The sequence below is a fragment of the Macrobrachium rosenbergii genome, chromosome 21 (assembly GCF_040412425.1).
Source record: "Macrobrachium rosenbergii isolate ZJJX-2024 chromosome 21, ASM4041242v1, whole genome shotgun sequence".
Taxonomy (NCBI): Eukaryota; Metazoa; Arthropoda; class Malacostraca; order Decapoda; family Palaemonidae; genus Macrobrachium; species Macrobrachium rosenbergii.
In genome coordinates this window covers 53,830,497-53,848,322 of record NC_089761.1, presented here as the reverse complement: position 1 = coordinate 53,848,322, position 17,826 = coordinate 53,830,497, and positions in this window count along the sequence as shown.

Here is a 17,826-nt window from a genome sequence, read left to right as displayed (position 1 = left end):
GCATAATGTCCACAAAATGATTGTGAATTTATATTTTAGTATTCTTACTGTTCTTAAGAGATCAACTGAATCCACCTTTAAAATGTGGCCACCAATTATAGCAAGTGCAGAAGCAAAGAGCTGTGCAGCTCAGTTCAGAGATGCAGCACTTGCACCTGCCACGGCATGCCTTCTTACATCCACACTTATTCAGCCCTTGGCAAGATTCTGCTACTGCTGGCAAATCTGTCCAATATGGAAGCCTGGCATCATCAATATGTTGCCATCCCCCAGTGTCTTGGACTGGGCATTGCTGGACGGCATACAAAAGACTGGCTCTAAATGTCCCTGCTTGAAAGGCATCCCTTGCAATGCTCTCTAAGAGCAGCCCTTCCAGGGGGAGTATAATCAATGCTCTTTGCTTCCTTGAAAAGTGATTAAGCCTAGCTTCAATTACATCTATATATAAACTGCCTCTGTCATATATTAGCACCACAATGGTTTGCAAGCCCTCATCTTCTTAGTTTGGTGAAGGTGGGTGTGACATGCTGAAAACAGTCCATGTTTTCCATGCAGACTTCATCCCCTTACCATGAAGGGCAGAGACTGTGTCACACCCAATAAAGGCTTGAAAAAAAGGAAGAGCTGAGACTTTTGGTTCCATGAGTGCTGCAATTTCATGTATAGTTATCCACCTCACGTCGTTTCCTCTTCGAGATTTAATCCAAAGTTTGTCCAAACCAATTTTTTCCATGCTAGATACTGCTATGATGACAACACAAGTGTTTGAACTGCATTTAACCGCACTTGAGAAGTCTTCATGCCCTGCAGCATATGTAGCATGCAAAAGGGCTCTAACATCTGCTTCTTTGTGAGTGCAGCCATGTATGTTAAGTATACCTTAGTTTAACCAGCCCACTGAGCTGATTAACAACTCTCCTAGGGCTGGCCCGAAGGATTAGACTTATTTTACGTGGCTAAGAACCAACTGGTTACCTAGCAACGGGACCTACAGCTTATTGTGGAATCCGAACCACATTATACCGAGAAATGAATTTCTATCACTAGAAATAAATTCCTCTAATCCTTCACTGGCCGGTCGGAGAATCGAACGCAAAAATAGGAGTGCTAGGCGAGTACGATATCGACCCATCCAGTGAAGAACCACAGCCATGTATGTCAGCAACAAAGTGCAGCAATCCCTTTGGTGACAATAATGCATGTTCTGTTCTGGTCATTCCTGAGGAGGCTGGCCCAATAGCCAGGAGTTCATGCAATGCTGATCACTGCAGCAAACTGTGCCATATACATCAAATGCAATGTTTGCTTGTTTGTATTTCTGTACGTGCTTCTGTACCTTGGGCAGGAATTCATCTTCTGCATAAGACTCAAATGTAGGCCCTTTGGTTGGTCTCGGAGCATTTATGGTTTGCCATGACTCTTTGCACTTGGACTCTGTAGTATGCATCTTGTGACTGAAGAGTTAAATTTTGTTCTTGTGTACTGGCTCACAGAATCTGCTTGGTGTCTTGAATCTCTCAATATAGTCTATGAATTATACCTTTCCAAGGCTTTTTATAATTCTCAAGGATTCACTAACTTTGCTGTCCATAATTTCATGACTGTCTAGCACAATCAGATCCAATGAATCTTCCTCAAAAGGGTTGCCCCATTTCTTTGATTACTTTATTTTTAGATTCTCAACCATTTCAAGATACCTTCTCCACACACACTTTCAGTTTCATCATTATGCTTTCCCTCAGATTTTTTATCAGCATCACATCTAGTCTCAAACTTTTTACTCAGGCAGCTTACTTAAGGACTGGCCATTGTCAACCTTCTGAGAGCATTTGTATCATCAAATAGGCCAATGGCTCAACCACTCCTTTCACATGAACATTATTCTGCTCATGTGCTTGGTCTATAACCATTAAGGGAAAATGCTGAGTGGTTTTATGAAGAATGAAATTTCCATTTGTAAACTCAAAAAATGTGTTTTTTGGAGAGTTTCCATGTCTCTCAAATGAACTGAAAGCCACCTGGCAAAATATACATGTTCAAGGGCAGCACATCTTTGTACAAGTTGAAATTTGTTCTCCCGGTATGACCTGGTGAAAATGAAAACTAAAAGTTCTAGCTGAAACAAAAGATTCCAAAAGTAGAACTGTGGGGACTGATTCTTGTTTTCTGATCCAGCTTTCAAACCTTAGCTCATATTTTCTTCTGCTTTCTGGATATATCCCATATACGGTGTTTTGCGCAGCTGATATAAACTGCAGGTTGTCACCTGATGGGCTACACATGTGAATCAGAGAGAAATGAATCTGCTATTCCAGGAGCAGCTATATCTGCTTATGCAGGAGCACCAGTCCAACCATTGTCTTTCAAGAGACCACCAAGATTTTTGAATGCTGCCATTCCTAAATGCAGCCCTCCAAACTTGATACTCACCATACTCCAAAGGTCATTCTTATTCGACTGACTTGGAACTGCAAATAGAGGCTGATCAGCTGCTAGAACTGGGGTTTGTCCAGGATTAAGAAACTGTGTAGTTGCTCTTGCAATATCCATGGCATGTTTGATCACTGTAACTGAATGAACTGACTCTTGAATAAGAGGCAACATTAACGACAAGCTTAATTCATACTCAAAAGAAGTGTGTTTAGATAGCACAACTTGTTGGTGTCTTACACTTCCACTGGATGAAAGGAGGGGCTGTTCATGGTTAAAGTGACAGGTACTTTTTAGCTTTCTGTCAAAGAAAACTATTGAGATGGCTTTGTCAGTCAGTCCGCACTTTTTCTGTCCGCCCTCAGATCTTAAAAAATACTGTGGCTAGAGGGCTGCAAATTGGTACGTTGATCATCCACCCTCCAATCATCAAACATATCAAATTGCTGCCCTCTAGCCTCAGTAGATTTTATTTTATTTAAGGTTAAAGTAGCCATGATCGTGCGTCTGGCAACGCTATTGGACAGGCCACCACCGGGCCGTGGCTGAATGTTTCATGGGCAGCGGCTCATACAGCATTATACGCTGTACAGGAAACTCGATTGCGCCGAAGAAACTTCGGCGCATTTTTACTTACTTTTTTACTGTGTTCAACCCTGGATGATTTAAGCCAAGTTTCTGACATCACCCTTATCATTCCTTGGATGCTGAAACATCCAAAAGACTTGCTGAAAACTTGAAATATAATACACTCTGGGGAAAAAAATATATATATATATATACATATATGTATATATATATATATATATATATATATATATATATATATATATATATATATATATATATATATATATATATATATATATATACATATACATATACAAAAAGTAAGGAACAGGAGGTGGTCGCTGATTACCTAACTCGTTTAAAACTACACTCTGTCTCTGTCGTTGATTATTTTGTTTACTTATGCTAATTTCGATGCAGTAGTTAAACATTTCTCCTGATTTTGATCGTTGCATACTAGGAAAAAGAATATCTCTGGGTTTATTTATATGCCAACGTCTGAAAAAAAAAACACTACAAAACAATCTCTCACTCCAGTACATTCTCGCGAATCTCTTTTTCTTATTTAATAGTATCGGACAGGACTTATTTAACATGAATAATCGCATTTAATGTCAGGCCGGCCGTTTACATTTCCGCTTCAGTTTCACCTTTTTTCTTCCATTTTGTGATTTTAGTTTCGTGGTGCTCTCTCTCTCTCTCTCTCTGATTTTGGATACCTGGCATGAGTGAAGCTTGCTGTGTCGAACGGAAAAAATGGGAATAGTCTTTACTCCACAGAATTTGTTTGATGATGAATCCATTCTACTATTCTTCTTCTTGTGTATGTATCTGCACTGTATATATATATATATATATATATATATATATATATATATATATATATATATATATATATATATATATATATATATATATATATATATATATATGTCAAACAATTCTCTGGAGTAAAGACTTCCTTCTTTCAGTGCAAGATGATATTAATACCGGAACGTGCATGTATGAACATTTATATAGACGTATTAGTGATGAAATCTTGAGTCTCGTGTTAACAACCTCCTTTCGGCACAGTAAGCTTCACACATGCCAAGTATCCAAAATCAGAGAGAGAGAGAGAGAGAGAGAGAGAGAGAGAGAGAGAGAGAGAGAGAGAGAGAGAGAGCACCACGAAACTAAAGTCACAAAATGGAAGAAGAAAGGTGAAACTGACGCAGAAATGAAAACGGCCGGCCTGACATTAAATGCCATTATTCATGTACAATAAGCTCTATCCGATGCTATCAAATAAGAAAAAAGGTTCACGAGAATGTACTGGAGTGAAAGACTGTTTTGTAGTTTTTTTTTTAACGTTGGTATATAAATAAACCCAGATATTTCCTTTTTCCTAGTATGAAACGGTCAAAATAGGAGGGAGAAATGTTTAACTACTGCATCGAAATTAGCATACGTAAATAAAATAATCAACGATAGAAAAAAAATGTGTAGTTTTAAACGAGTTAGATAATCAGCGACCACCTCCTGTTCCTTACTTTTTTTTTTGTAAAGGTTGATGGGATCGACAAGATAAAATACAGTGAGACAGACCGAGATAGAGAAAAATTTTGATAATTCTGGATATTCCTAAGAAAACCGTGCGCTGCTAAATACGAGTAAAGCTATCTTAGGGTGACAGAAGCTAGACTGCTTTAGACGTGTAAAGATAACGTGAAAAGAAGAATATTTTTGTATCGACTGCTAAAGATAATATGGCATAGTGTATTACATAAGTACTTTTTTTTTTTGGCCCATCCCAGGATGGTCAAGGGCAGCTGCAAGGCGTGCGTGTTGAGGAGAGCTTATTATGACATACTATCCTCCACGAACAACTGAGGGATTTGGTTGACACATTCTCCATAAATCTGAAATATTTGTCAAATTCATCGCATCTTGAAGTAGGCCTATTTTTTGTTTGTCACTCATTTTTCGTATTTTTATTATATATTATCTGTGATATGGTTTTCAATAAGTTAATGGCCTTCTGTCTTATACTAAAATGGTTCCGCATTAATAACTATAATAATGAAACAATAATAACAGCATCCTGACTTTGTTATTCACTCGGCCGTACTTCCTGAAGGTTGAATGACCACTTGCCTATTGCAGACGCCGGTCGCTCCCAATAATCCAGGGTTTGGGAAGAAACAAGTCACGTTGCACTCCATGTGCGTCTCGTTTGTTCGTTTGTTCGTGTCAGCGTCCCATACAAAGTTCCGAGGCCCACATGACAAAGGAAGGAGAGAGAGAGAGAGAGAGAGAGAGAGAGAGAGAGAGAGAGAGAGAGAGAGAGAGAGAGAGTTATATAATACTTGCTCCGTGATGGAAATTTACGGAGTTTGCTGAAGACCTGTTTACGTTCGGCTTCTCTGTTTGTTTGTTTCTTAGGAGCAGAGTGACTGAGGTGTTTATTCTCAACGTTTAACTTGGGATTTTCAAGAGTAAATGACCGATAAATGAATGACATATCAAACTGCAATTAACACCGTCTTTTTTTTGACGACTATTTTTTAACCATCCCCCTTCCCAATCTCTCTCGAATTTATCACTGATATGAAATAAATAACAATTATAGTGAATACATATGCATTTACGTGTTAACTAGTCGCGAGTCCTGCCTTTTACCCTAGTTAGTAGCATAAGTTAATCTGAAATCGATTTTCCTTTTCTTGAAGCCACAAGTGCGCTTTGCATGTAAACTTCACGTAACGGCATTAGTACCACTAATATCCCACATATTTCATTATAACAATGTAAATTTTTCCTTACAGATTAAGTTCTCAAAAAGTAAATTAATCTTTTATCATAAAATATTATAACGAGCCTTTGAAATTACTGAATGAATTTGCATTTACACACAAATTTTAACTGGCGTTTTCAACAAGTCCAGTCGAAATCTTTTCCTAACAGCCTCCAGAATGTTTTTCTTACTCCCATCAGCAACCCAAGAACCCGTCAGTCATCATCAGCACTGCCCTCAGGAACATTTCTGACACTGCCTCTTTTTCTCTCCTATTCTATGACCTTCTCTTCCCTGTTCCTTATGCAACACTTCGCTGGATTCAGCTGTAATTTAGTTACTTCTCTACTTTTTGGTCTCTTCACCCTTTATTCATCACTCAGTTATTCCTTTTAAAATGAATTGTTTTGCCAATCCCAGTTACTTTAATTCTCTTTCTTTATTTACGCGCTCTTGCCTCTGTATTCCTCCTGTAGCTTCATCTGTAACGTTGTCTCTCCATTGCACAATTTCTCCGTCCTACAACTTCTAGTCTCCCTCCATCATCTTTCTTTTTTAATATTAAATTTACAAATCTCTGATCAATGCAGAACAACACCGCTTTGATCACCCTCAATTTTAAACAAAACAACTCGAAGCTGAAATTTTCAACGTTTTTGTTTCTTCAAAAAGAACTCGCTTACTACCACGCCATACATAATCAGGTTCAAAATCATTAAACAGTTCTTTATGAACAAACGATTCCAGAGCAAAGCCAGCAACAATGAATAATCTCATGACATTTATTTTCATGCCTCATCTTCTCTATTATTATTTCTGGTGGTTTTTTATGTAATGGAAACATAGGGACTTACGTACCGTCGTAGAGCTCGGACCAAGGGACGCTGATTCTGCTTACTGATATAGGGGCCAGTGACGACAAAGAGGCTAGGTCGGGCTGGAAGATTGCAGGACTAAACGGCGAGTTTATTATCCGTACAATATCACGGTTACACACAGAAATAATGAATCGATACACATTGCGTTTTTTACAGAGACTGCTGATAATTCGTGTGGAATAACCAAAAAATAAGGTGCATTTAGCACATAAGATTCTACAGACTAGAATGCACATGTTATGAATAAAAAGTCAAAGAGAGGAATTTCACTGTAGAAGAAATTCAAGAGAAAATTACAATAAAATATGATTTTTTCAATAGCTTTTTAATAGAAAATAACTAAATAAACGGTGTGTACAAATAACCGAAAGGAAAGTCTGTTCGGGAGTACCCTCAAGGCAAGGAGATCAACCCCTTCTGGGCGGAAGGCCAGGAAACACAAGGGACGGAACAGTTCAGCAGTATCAATATTGAAACCCGGCAAGAGAGGATAAGACTTATCAGGTGGGCATAATACAAAACACCCCCACACTGAAATAACAACATGAGATTGGCGGCGATGCAGTTTCCCAAACACACGGTCTAGAACAAGGATGGTCAACCTGTGGCACATGCGCCAAAAGTAGCTCGCTGGATGATTACAGGTGACGCACTCAACCCCAGGGATAATAAAAGTAAAACCATGCATGCTCATGCCCAAAAGTTGCTCCCCACCCCACCCCCCAAAAAAAAAAGGAAGGCGGCAACCTCTGGCGTAGAGTAAAAAAACCACAAGCTAATGCCCCCACCTAAAAAAAAAAAAAAAAAAGTGGGAAGGCAGAAGCCTCCGGTGTAGAGTAAAAACCTGCCAAGTTAATGCCCCACCCGAAAAAAAAAAATCAAAAAGAGTGAGGCGACAACCACTGGTGTGGAGTAAAAACCGGCAAGCTAATGCCCCCCACCAAAAAAAATTTTTTTTTTAAACTGGGGAGACAGCAACCTCTGGTTTGGAGTAAAGACTCAAAAGTTAATGCCTTCAACCAAGAAATCTTTAAAAAAAACGATGGAAGGGGGTGCGACCTGTAGCGTGGAGTAAAAACCCATAAGTTAATGCCCCGCGGCCCCGAAAAAAAAAAAGTGGGAAGGCGGCAACTCTGGCGTGGAGTAAAAAATCCGCAAGTTGATGCCCCCGCCCAAAAAAAACTGTACAGGCCATCCCCCACAAACCAAAAAGGGGAGGAGATCCCCCAGGAAAAATAAGGTGGGGAGGTGGTCCCCAAGGAAAAAAAAGGTGGGGAGGCAATCCCCAGGGGAAAAAAACTGGGGAGGCCATCCCCCACAAACCAAAAAAGGGGAGGAGATCCCTCAGGAAAAACAAGGTGGGGAGGCGATCGCCCAGGAGAAAAAAGGTGGGGAGGCGATCCCCAGGGAAAAAAACTGGGGAGGCCATTCCCCACAAATAAAGCTGGGGAGCAATCCCACAAAAACCAAAGTGGGCAAGCGACCCCCCAGAAAAAAAGCTGGGGATGCGATCCCCCACAAAAAAATAAGCTGGGTAGGCGATCCCCCACAAACCAAAGTGGGGAGGCGATCCCCCCAGGAAAATAACTTAAAAGGCAAGCCTCCAGAAAATAAAGCTAGGGGAATGGAAACAACTGGTGTGGCGTAAAAAAAGTTATGCCTACGGACCACCCCCATAAAAAAAAAATCCCACAAAAATAAAAATAAATAAAAAATCTCCAGAAAAAAAATTAAAGAATTCCCCGAAAATATAAAAAATCACAAATTAAAAATAAAAACAAATATATAATCAAAACTTGCCAGAAATAAAATATAAAAAATCCCCAAAAAGGGGAAAAAAATTATAAGCCGTAAAATATAAAATATAAAAAAGTGGGTAGGAGGCAACTCTGGCGTGGAGTAAAAACCCGCAAGTTAACGCCCCACCCTAAAAACCTAAAAAAAAAGTGGGAAGGCAACAACCACAGGCGTGGAGTAAAAACCCTCAAGTTAATGCCTCTAACCAAAAAAAAAAAAAAAAAAATTCAATCAATAAAAATCCCACAAAAATTAAAATATTAAAAGCTGGGAAGGTGATCCCAACAAACCAAAGATATTCTTATATCTATCTATCTATCTATATATATATATATATATATATATATATATATATATATATATATATATATATATACACACACACACACACACACACACACACACACACATATATATATATATATATATATATATATATATATATATATATATATATATATATATATACATACTAACAGGACCTCATTAAAACTGGATGGTATCTAGCGGAGATATTTATTCAAGAAAAATTACAAGCTTTCTAGGACTAACAGTAATGACTGTCAAGTATCCGTGAAATGACCGGACACATAGTCCAGCTGTATTTATATGTGTGTGGGGGAGTGGATTAAGGCCCTTTCCGTGTGCTGGCTTCTTTGTCCTCTAACTACCTTCCTTCATCCAGTTTCAATGAGGTCCTGTTAGTAATTGTATTAATGCACAGAACAATTGTGTAAGTGATAAAGTTATATATATATATATATATATATATATATATATATATATATATATATATATATATATATATATATATATATATATTATAGTAGTTTCCCGTACTAAGTGGTGAACTCAGATGAAGACAAACAAGTCACTGGAACGGTCATCCTGTAACTGCTGAATTAGGGATGAAATCCCCATGCTACTAGAACCTCAGTCACATCATCAGACGTACTTCATTGCTTATGCAAAAAAACGCTCGACTCACCACCACAGTATTTGAATGAACTTTCGCAATTCATGACTTTTCTCTTTGCCTAAGCTTGCTAAAGCTTGCTAAAGGAAAGAATCATAAATACTTTCGCGTTCGGGTCGGTGAACTTGCGTCCCCTTCGATGTTGACCACATCAAAACATACGACAACAGAGACCCTTTTAGAGAGGGCACGCAAACAAATCCCTTCCTGAACAGGAGACATGATATGCAACGTTGGACAAGCCTCGGTTAATCAAAATCCGTCGACTTTTAATAGCTTTGTTTGTTATGTATATTTAGGAGACTTGTGAAACCATAATCAGAGTAAGGTTAATATATCGAAATGCACATGTGTTAAAATTATGAATATTAGTAAAACACTGATATAAAAAAAAAACCATCCTGATAGCTTTGCGCTATGTGAAATATGAAGCTTGAGTAAACTTGTACAGTATCAGGTCATTCAAACTGATTCGCAACGTTCAGTAGCACGAATTACTAGAAAGTAAATTAGATAAATGGTGCATACTTTGCAACAAATTCAATTCACACACATTTTTATATTATACACACACACACACACACACACACACACACACACACATATATATATATATATATATATATATATATATATATATATATATATATATATATATATATATATATATATATATATATATATATATATATATATGAATCTTTATCACATCACCGTACATTTTATATAAAAACATTAATCTACAAATGTATTAATATCAATTCACGGTACTTCTTCAGAATATTACCGAAAGGAATTATAAGTGATAAATGGAATGGTACCTAAGTGACTCGAACACCTGACAGTACCCTCTAACAACTTCCAGTCAACGTTCAAGACCATTAGGTTACCAAGGCAGGATATGACTGCTAACGGTGTGTAGTGCAAAGATTGAAGGGACCAGGCAAATGATGGAATTTCATCTGAAATGAAGCTTATGGAAGATGACTAAGCAGGGAGCATTTTAATGATGCTAAAGATTATCAACATTGCTGTAAACAAATTTAATCACCATTTCTGTTACCTTTTTCTTAAGTGAGCAACACACACTCAAGTGGTTGAAAAATGTTCCACAACAAGCAGGTGAATATTGTACCAAAAGTAGTAGAAAATAGTAGTTATTCAAAATGACAACATTTAATGATGTGCTCTTTAGAATGATAGCTGGTACAGCCAATAAAGCTTCTAAAGGTGGCAGGCAGGCCAGTGGTGGGGTACCACCTACTCACTTGTTGATAACCCAGTCACATTATTCTTCAGCTTGAGGAGCAAAAACGAGGATGGTTAAAAGCAGGATTATGATTATCATTATGATAAAAGACTTCAGCTTTGTATATCTATGAAAATGTAAATTATCTTTGATTTGCCTTGTGTTTCTACAAGAACACATATATTCGTCTTTTATTTGGAGACTTATTCCTTACATAGAACGTTTTGTTTCAAGAAACATTGTTCTGGAAGGATCATATTCTAAAACCTATGCCACGTCCTAAACAGTCTGAGGCAAAGGTGAGAGATTGAAGGAAAGGTCTGTCATCACCTGAAAATGCTTGCTTGCCAGTCAAGTATGTTTGGCAGAGGAAGTCCGACCCCAGTGGCCTCCAATGGGAGAATCTGATAAAGTCCTGTGCCAGAATGTGGTTCACTAGCTCAAACCACCCTCCTGGAAAACTTATGGGAAACCTGTCCTCTCTTTAACTTCCCTTCCTCTCTTTAACATCTTGAGATGTTAAGGAGATGCTATACCTATAAACCTGGATTTATCATTCTTTTACGATAAATCCAGGTTTACAGGCAAGGCATCTCTTTAACATCCCAGGATGTCAAAGGAAGGAAGGGGAGTCCACATCATCTGACCTGAGTTATCATATAGTGCAGCCTGCCTGTATCTCCCCCAACCAACAAGAACAAATTAAGTGTTATGTGGTTCAGATGAAACGAAAGGTGGGAAGACACCTGGCATCCCATATGTCACTCCTTCAATCTACGCCCAAACATGAACTTTAGGCAGGATGCACGCTTATCCTGCTGGAGCTGGGAAAGCTACAACAGTTAAGCACTACTACAGGCCCAAAGGGCAAGAACCAGGGGTCTATAGGCGTCCTCTTTGCAGAAAATAAGGAAGGAAGCCAGTAGGAATGGATCTTTCCTCAAACCTGAACGGAGTTAAACCTAAATAAATACTGCAACTCTGAGTTCTGTGAATTAAACATGAGCAATAAACCAGGCTCTTCCTTCACTCAAGTAATCTGAAGGTTTGCTCAGGGATGCAGGGTAAGAGTGGGAGGTGCCAAGCTCCCCAGCTAGTCAACCAGTGCTCTTGAGAGAGTGGTAAGCACTGTGATCTGATGGCAGCACTAGGGAGAAAGGAAGAAAGTATTCCAGTTATTCTGACACCAATTTCTCTACTAGAAGAACAGAGTAGAACTGAAGATACCCGGCACTTTGCTGAACTGCTATCGAGCAGGTAGCAGTGTGGGTGCTGTTAAGGGAGATCTCATACGGGATTCAATAAATACTAAAGCAAAGTATCTCCCATTCTTTTTGAGTGTGTCCAGAAGAATATTAACCAGACTGCTGGGGAGGAAATGCATATACCGGTATCAGTTCCTCTAAATGAAAGCTCGATGGGAATGATAGACTTGTTTAAGAGAGTCTTGGCCATGCAGTGTTGCTTAGACTGCTACTAGTCAGTCTGCTATAAGTAAAGAGAAAGATGATATTTCCTCTTCCTAGAGAAGACTGGGTATTGGGGAAGTGGGGGGGCTAATGTGCAAGTGCTGAGAGTACTAGTCAAACAGATGAAACAGTTGTTCGTGGAACTGCATCTCTACTCCCACTTACTGAGTATCAAACAGATAACGTGAGAGCAGGGGCTGGATCCAATGACTGGAGTTCTAGAGTCGAGGAGGTTGCTTGCCTCACAGACACATACAGACGCCAAGTCATTTTGACATGTAGCGGATCAAGTGTAGATTGATGCTGGGAAAAGACGGCAAGAAATTTTGCAGGCTGAGGCTTGTCCTTCAGAGGAAGAGCAGAAACCTTGATGATGAAAATGGAGCCTGGCAGAAGGAGCATTCATTGAAGAATCTCTCATACTTCATACCCAGAGCAATCCTACCCTTTTCCATCATGTCTGGGCTGTGACTTGGAATGATGAATGAGGGATCAGGTAAGAAACCCCAATCCTTCACAGGAAAAAATTAAATCCTCATACCTAAAGAAGGCAACTAGTCACATGAAGGTTACTTGAAATGTGCCTTACTCATATGAGCAGGTGGGTTAGATCAGGGACGAACAATCCTGAAAGATGAAATAAATAAATACACAAAAGAAGTCTTGAAAGAAATAGATCTTCCAAAGTGATGGGTTGGGGATGGGAAGCAGGAGGGGACATCTGAACCCTGCTGCCAATGACTACCCATGAAACCTTGTCTTCTTAGAGGACCAGTTCTGGTTCCTGGATAATGTGAAGGAGAGCTTAGCAGTAATATCAAGGATCAGTGTGTCCAGTTACAGCTGAGGTAAAGGTAGCACTTGTAATGCCAAGAAGACTCTGGGTATGGATGAAAGAATACAAATGTGTTACTTCTGGGATTATATGGCTACAACTGTGACAAAAAATTGTAATAGTGTGTACAATGTCCAGGAATGGAAAAAAAATGTAAGAGACAATCTTTTTAGGAGAGTCTGAATCTGGAAAACATGAAAAGGTGATTGTGCCATATTTGAATGCAAAGGTAAGAGACAGAGAAAAAGAACCAGCGTTGGCAGGTATGGAATGCCTGGGGGAGATGAAAATGGAGTCTTGTGGAAATATATTTAGAAAAGGCTTGAGGGATGGACATGTACTGTATATTTTCCTGAGAACAATATCTCTAAGTATATTTGGATGATAAAAATGGTGAATAAAGAATTTGTCAGATTATGTGTTAACACACAGTAGATGGAAGAGCAAGCTGACGAATGAAATGGCGAGAAGATGAGTGGCTGAAAATATTTCTGATAACTGTGTTTGCTGAAGAAAAAGTTATAATAGATATAAGCTGGAGAAAAAGAGATGAGAATGTGGCTGAAAATGTAATTAAGAAATATGATTTGGATAAGAAGAAAGTAAAAGATCACATTAGGAGAAAACTGATGAAGTGTGAGCTACGGTTGAATACACAAAGGTGGAAGGAGTAGATGAGTAGCATGTAAAGATCCATGCTAGGGTTATAAGGACAGCAGGAAGTGTTCGCAGTTGTATGAAGTTAAGAGGAGCGAATAAAAACAGTACAGGGTGAGATGATGAAACATTTATTATCATTATTATTAGGTAGTTCAACCACATTACTGTGCCAAAGCATCTGACTTTCAAAAAAGGCGGACTTGAAGGGTTTGTCTTTAATGATAACATTTAAATCTTCGCTAATAATCTGCAGTTTTTAAAAAGTTGTTAATTTGATAAGTCAAAACCAACGAAGATTCTGATAAAATTTCCTCACTTGATTTGTTCCCAAAGCTTGGCATTCGCTATTGGCCAAGTTTATATATTTGTTTAAAATGTGTTTAAAATTGCTAAAGCTAACCTACATTCTGTTCATGCAGGGATTGGGTCGTGTGGATTACTCATTAAGTATTCATGGGTCATCCCAGTTTGAAGATGGGATACAGTAACTTCAACGCTTCGTTCATTTTTGTTTTGAATAATGTTAAATAACAAAAGTGGGTTTGATCTGTTTTCATCTATTGTTATCAGGTTCATTAATCCATAGAATTTCCCATTCAGTATGGATGATGAGTTTTAAAGCTGTAACCTAGTAACTTTTGGAAGTGGTTTAGTAGATTCAGCTTTGAATGCTTCATCGGCCTCTTAATTTATCTCTATGCCTACATGGGAAGGGATCCAATATATTTCAGCAATTACACATACCTCATAAATTTTGTGTAATGAAAACAATATTTGTTGACCAATAAATTTTTAGGACAAGGGCGTTGAATGGCTTCTATGGAATTTCTATGGTCACTGCAGATTTTTATGATGACATACTTCTAATTGTCTTATGTGGTGACTTTATTGCACACAGTTCTGTGAAACCGGCAGCCTTATTAAGAGAACTTATTTGATTTATTAGGTGATGGGGCAGCAAATCCTACATCTGGTGAAGATTTGGAATCACCAGTATAAATTGCATATTGAAGCACATTTACAGCCCATATGTTCCCGTATCCATTGTTTATGATGTTCAAGAGTATAGGCATAATTTTTGGATAAGTATCATGAATGTGTGAATACTTTTCTCTTTCTTCATGATCGGACGGGCGTGATGGGAAGGGGTTAGTTCCTGCAGTGGGGAAATATATTTGATGCAATGCGCCTGTTAGCTGTAATTGGGAAAGGCGGAGAATGATCATTTATAGAAATGTCTCCCTGATCAAATAGTCTTATGATAAGAGAATCACTTGATTTCTTTTTGCACTTAGGATCGTTACAAGGTAACGATTTAAGGCCTGGTGGTGTTTAGAGATTTCAAAGCCAAAGAACAGTTTCTATGTCCTTCATTATGAATTGGGTTGAGTGCCTCTAAAATTCAACTCCAACATGTTTATTAACCCATCATTTAACAATTATGAAACATAAAGGCGTTACTTTTTTCAATGGAGAATTGGAAGCTCACTGAAGAAGCCCATTTGTTTATTTCAGAAATGGCAAGGTACAGCATTCTTTGATTATGACGAAGGTATGACGACAGCACACTCTACATACTTTGTAAAACCATCTAAATTCATATAATTTTCAAAACCAATTGGTAATTCTTTGGTGATATTATACGTTGCTAAGTAAATAGCCTTCCAGTGCGTATGCTTTCTTGAGGGACCCTATTTTCTAGTTATTGAGTGTTTGAGTAGGTATTGCCCGTACAGTCCTTGGAATATTTAATAGCATAAGTTCTTTATTCATCTTGGCAAATAACCTAGAAAATCACTGTCTTATTAAGTTTCTTTTTTTTTTTTCGGTGTGGCATCTCTAAGCAAAGTCACATGCTTTCTGTACATCAAAGAAATTTCCTATTGCGATTTGCTTTGGTTTGATTTCTCTTTCAGTAAGTGTGGGTCCAACGTGAATCTACTGTGTTGGGATCTAAATTGTGTAACAGATATATGATATTTATGCGAGTACAAAGTAAGCATTTTTTCTAATATTCTGTGCTAAGAACTAGTGGGCGATACGTGTCTGAAATTTCAGAAATACTTGGGTATTTTCCCGGCCTACCAAAGAGAATCACTAAGGCTTTTCGCCTTGATTTTGTAGAGTTTTCGTGTCCTTAAATGATTATAATATGACTTTGCTAGTGAGGTACTTGTTTCTTCAGTTCAAATATCATATTACCTCCAACAGGAACAAACTACCAAAAGTCGTAATTCTTTCGATATAATTTTTTTCATAAAAGATTAAATCTCCATTAGTTTCAAAATTCAAAGGAGTAGGCCCTGTTGTTTCGTTATCCTTTTGAAATGTTTATCTCATCTTGAATTTCTGCTTGCATAAAATATTTGAGATTTCTTTGGTATCGTGAGTTCGTAGAGCATGTCTGCAAGACTGAATAGAGTGCATCAGCTGTTCTATATAACATATTTTCCGATTTTGAGTATTTATTGTTGTTTGATGCTTAATGTTGCCGAGAAATAATCCTTTCTTTCGATTTCTTATTAAAATTTTGCATATAATCTATTATATACAGGTTAAAGTGAACGTATTTCAAATGTTATTACTGTACGTTTAGGGTTATACAGTATATTTTCAAGATAAGTAATTTTACTTTTAAGTTTATCAAGTCTTCTGCTTATTGTGTTTTGCATTCTTTAATACATATAGTTTCTGACCATCTCGCCACCTTATGTTTGCTTTTGCATGGAGAAGAGCCTGAGCTTGAATCGTCTATACTGCTTTGTTAATAAAACTGGTTAGAAAATCATGTCTTGGTTTCTTTGCAATTCAAATGGGGTAACATTTCTTGTATGGAAGTTATATTTATCCCAAACAGCTTTATCAGTATCATAGAGCTGAGTAATTTTAGTTGGGCTGTTTTATCGGGAGGATATAATTACTGGGAAGTGGTCACTGCTATAAACATCACCACTTGCACTTCAACCAAACCTGTCTATAATAAAAGATTATGACATAGTAAGACCAACAGTTGATGCAGTTTCATTGGTTGTAGTGAAATACGAAAGTATTTCCCAGTTATTTAGAAAGCACAACCCAGCCACATAATTGGCTCAATAAGGAGCCTGGCATTTTTTCTGAGTGCCAACCATAGTCCTAAATTGGCCACTGGACATTAAAATCTCCCTATCAACTTCAGAGGTTTGGAAGGTGTCTAGTATTGCAAAAAAAAAAAAAAAAAAATAGTAATAAATAAATAAATAAAAAAATTTAAAAAATCATGTTATAAAATCAAACTGGCTGACTGTAAAATATTAGAGAATGTATTTATTATCTCCCAAGTATATTTTAAATGCTGAAATCTGATATTCAGCGTTGGGTTACTGACAAGTAATAGTAACCCAGTGAGCTCATGTTCCTTAAAGTTAAGATGCATCTTGGAGATCTAGTCTCGGTACAATATTTGTTGAATGTATCACATTAGTTAGATGTTTTATGATTTATGCTGGTTTTGTTCATCCTATGAGTTGTATTTTTGTTGTTCTTTGGCCATTTTGTTTTGGGTATCTGGCCTACGATTTGCTCATTATTTTATGAAATTCCTTGTCTGTTTTTTCTTTAAGTTCCACAAAATGTCAGGCTGTACTTAGTAGGCAGTCTTTCGAAATGCTCCCAGATTACAAGAGATTGCAATAAAAAGTATGTTACAGACAAGTTTCACAGTGTCATTATCAGTAATTTCAGGCTTTGTCTTTATAGTGGTGTTAATTATCAGTTAAGCCCTATATGTATATATCCTTCTCAGTTGGTGATTTTTTTAAGCTGACATATCAGCAGTGTGCGCTGATGTAGGGAGCGACAGCTCTCCCTCTGTGTTACCAATGTAGCCACTTCAACTTCAATCATCAATATTTTAGGTTTCTTATTTTAAGGAATCCCATTTTCTACGTGACTATTTTTATGTTCCCTGCCTTTCTTATTATTCTTTCTTAACTTCTGCACTAATAATAATTTATCACCACCTTATTTGCTCTGGTCCTGATCTTTTATTTAATTTTTTTATTCACATATTCACATTTTTACTCTATTTTATTTTTGACCATATTTGAAACATTTTGGCATCTACAGAGTACACTTCATGGTTCACTATTGCATTTTCTGCTGCAGTTTTTACACTATTGGAATATTCGGTCTTGACTCTCTTGTC